Source organism: Vombatus ursinus, unplaced genomic scaffold (genome assembly GCF_900497805.2).
Source record: "Vombatus ursinus unplaced genomic scaffold, bare-nosed wombat genome assembly UNPS02014777.1, whole genome shotgun sequence".
In the NCBI taxonomy this organism is placed as follows: Eukaryota; Metazoa; Chordata; class Mammalia; order Diprotodontia; family Vombatidae; genus Vombatus; species Vombatus ursinus.
The window spans coordinates 1,128,992-1,132,610 of NW_020954555.1; the positions used below are offsets into that span (position 1 = coordinate 1,128,992).

At 45.5% G+C, this 3,619-nt stretch overlaps 1 long non-coding RNA gene across 1 annotated transcript in view; it reads left to right on the top strand.

Annotated features, from left to right (window-relative positions):
* The first annotated feature begins 494 nt into the window (after window positions 1-494).
* LOC114045107 overlaps window positions 495-3,619 on the top strand; it is a 29,984-nt gene continuing 26,859 nt past the window's right edge. The window contains exon 1 of the long non-coding RNA XR_003569342.1: window positions 495-655. This is a non-coding gene — a long non-coding RNA (uncharacterized LOC114045107). The remainder of the gene's footprint in view (window positions 656-3,619) is intronic.

A 3,619-nucleotide genomic window follows, 5' to 3' on the forward strand; every position in this document is an offset into this window, starting at 1 on the left:
TCACAAGTAACAAACACTCATTTAATCTCATCTGGAACCCCTCCAGTGAAGGTTAGAGAGATTAGGACCAACCGAGGCAACCTCTTCCAGGCCACATTGATTCATCCCTTAACTTCCTGACTCCAAAGACCTCGACAAGTAGAAGCACGGTATAGTGTAAGGAACACAGGGTAAGGGGCAAGAGACCTCACCTGGGACCTTAGGCAAGTCATTTCCCTGTCTGTGCCTCAGTTTCCTCATCTTTAAAATGAAGAACAGATCAGATATTAAGCCTGGAAGAGACTATTAGACTATTCAATGTTAGAACTCAAAGGGATCTTAGAACATAGAATATCAGAACAGAAGGGGCCTTAGAACAGAGAATATCCAAGGTAGGAAGAGCCTTAGAACGTGGAATGTCAGAGCTGGGAGGGCTTTTAGAACATGGAATGTCAGAGCAGAGAGGGCCTTACTATCCATCTCACCTGTTCTCTTCATTTTGTAGATAAAGAACCTGAAGCCCAGAGAAATGAAGTAAGTTGTCCAAGGCAAGTCAGTAGCAGAGCTTCAGCTAGAACCCAGGGATCTGGTAACATGGTGAAACAGAACAAGTGTTAGCCTTGGAGTCAAGAGACCCAGGTTCAAATCCTGACATTGACCAGCAGTGTGATCATGGGTAAGCCACTTCACCTTTCCCTGCCTCAGTATCCTCATTTTTAAAACGGGAAGAATAATACCTGTGCCACTCACCTTGCAGGGTGGTTATGGGGTTGGGAGCCTTACTGCTCTCCAGAATTAGGTGTTACTATGATCCTGACTCCTAATCCAGGACTGTTCCCCAAGGTTCCACACCTTGCACTTGACAGAGTTGAGATGAAACCCACACTATCGTGTCTTCCTTCTGGGCTCCACCAAACTGCTGGGTTTTGCCAGTTTAAATGTTTTCTCGGTCAAGACACATTTTTGGCCTTATTCATGTGCATGTGTGTGGCTCATCTTCCTTTCTTCTTCTTCATAAGGATCCCCTCCCTCACCTTACCCCACTGTACCCTCCCCTCAAGAAGGAGGGTCACTGTTTCTCCCACACATCAGGGGTATTAGTCACCTGCTTCTGTGTCATGCTCTTTGGAAAGTCCATGCTGATCAGAGGATCAAATGTATGGGTCATTGAATCCATTTTCTGGCATTCCTGTGTTCAGGGCAGCTGGTACTGGGTAGGGCCCACGTGGCCTGGATGTGACCCCCGGACGTGATCCCCATGTGCTGGATCAGAAGCCCACTGGGGGATAGGAAAGGGCTTCCTGCCTAGTTCTCGCCATGGCTGGTAGGAGTCACTCTCCTAGGGATCATATATTTTGCATTTTTTGGACTGGATGTGTGATTTTATCGCTTAAGGAGCTCCCAGTGTAAGAATTACTTCTACTCCTACTGATTTGCAACAGGCTTGAGAGTTTTCTGGGGAACAGAGATGTTAAGTGACTTACTCAGTCCACGTTCATGGCTCAGGTGGGATTCACATCCAGGACTTCTGGACTACAAGGCCAGGTCTGGATCCACTATGCTGTGAGAAAACAGGATAGGGACTGAACCTATGATTTCATTGCTATAGGGAACCCCCAGGGGAGGAAACTCCTTCTACCAATGCAGGTTGGCATCTTCTATGCAACTTATAGTCCCAGAGAATTGCATAGAGCACAGAGAGGGTAAGGGTCACAGCCATGATGGGTCAGAGGCGAGACTTGAACCCAGGTCTTCCCGGCTTCAAGGCCATCTTTCTATCCATTTGGCTACATTACCTCCCAAGGAATGTAATGTTCTGTAGAGGACTAAAAAATATGTACAGAGAAGTGTATATGTCTAAAAGATGTAATATATGGTATGTGTTATATATTTTGTATATATTTATTTTATTTCTGTAGAATATAAGCTCCTTGAGGGCAGGTACTATTTTATTTTTGTTTTTGTGTCCCAAGTGCCTAGTACAGTGTCAGGACTTCATGGCTCCTGGAATAGCAATGGGATTCATTCTTCTGTCCTTCCAGTCATAGGATCAAAACATTTGAGAGCTCAGAAAGACATCAGAGGCCATGGGATCTAGTGCTTACTTAGCAGCTATGAGTATTCTGAAAAATGAGGAGTATCTTTCCACCCCTGAAGGATGAGAGAGAGAGAGAGACAGGGAGAGTGAGAGAGAGAGGGGGGGGGGGGGGGGGAGAGAGAGACAGGGAGAGAGACAGGGAGAGAGAGAGAGGGAGGGAGAGGGAGAGAGAGAGAGAGACAGGGAGAGAGAGAGAGAGAGAGAGAGAGAGATAGACAGGGAGAGAGAGAGAGAGACAGGGAGAGAGAGACAGACAGACAGACAGAGACAGAGAGAGACACAGACAGATAGACACAGAGACAGAGAGAGAAGTGAAAAGAAGACTGTGGATATGGACCCCAGCTGGGCACTAATTCCTGTCTTGTGGATCACATCCCCTCTCACTTGCAAGTCACTCTCTTCATCTGTAAAATGAGGGATTTGGGTTAGTTGATCTTTCAATTTAATTCAATTCAGTCCAATAAACATTTATGAAGAGCCTACTATGTGCCCAGCACTGTGCTAAGTACTAGGGATACAAAAAGAAGCAAAAGACAGTCCCTGCCCTCAAGGACTTACAATGTAATGGGGGGGGGGACAACATGCAAACAAATACATGCAAAACAAGCTATATATAGGATAAATAGGAAATAATTAACAGAGGGAAGGCATTAGAATTAAGAGAGGTTGGGGAAGGCTTCCCATAGAAGATGGGATTTACGGAAGCCAGGGAGATCAGTAGTCAGAATGAAGGAGGGAGAGGATTCCAGGCATGGGGCACAGCCAAAGAAAATGCCCAGAGCTGAGAGATGGAGTGTCTTGTTCATGAAATAGCCAGGAAGCCAATGTCATTGGATCAAAGAGTATCTGTTGAAGATAAAGGTGTAAGAAGGCTGAAAGGCAGGAGGGGGCTAGGTTAGGAAGGGCTTTGGATGCCAAACAAAGCATTTCGTATTTGATCCTGGAGGCAGTAGGGAGCCACTAATATCCTCCATTCTAAAGCCCTTTTCAACTTCAACATTCTGTGTTCTAAGGTCCCATCACTGGGCTGAGTTCAAGGTTCCTTCCACTCTGATATTCTAAGTTCTAGCAACTCTCTTAACTCTTTTTATGTCAATTGTAGGATCCTTTCCAGCTCCAATGGTCAATGTTCTAAAGTGTTTCCCAGATCATACGTTATGTCTAAGAGAGCTGGTATTTATATAGCATTTTAATGTTTGCAAAGCTCTTTATAAATATCTGATTCTGGCAATAACCCTGGGAAGTAAGTGCTCTTATTATCCCCATCTTACAGATAAGGAGGCTGAGGCAGACACAGCTTAGGTGACTTATGCAGGGCAATAGAGTTAGTAAGCATCTGAGGCAGGATGTGAACACGACGTCTTCCTGATTCCAGGTCCAGCATTCTATCCACCGTACCACCTAGTTGCCTCATAAGATTCCTTCCTAGCTCTATCATTTCACTTTAAGCCCCCTCCCAGCTCTGACCTTCCATGTTCTAAGCCCCCTTCCAGACCTGACCTTCCATGTTCTAAGCCCCCTTCCATCTATGACATTCTGTGT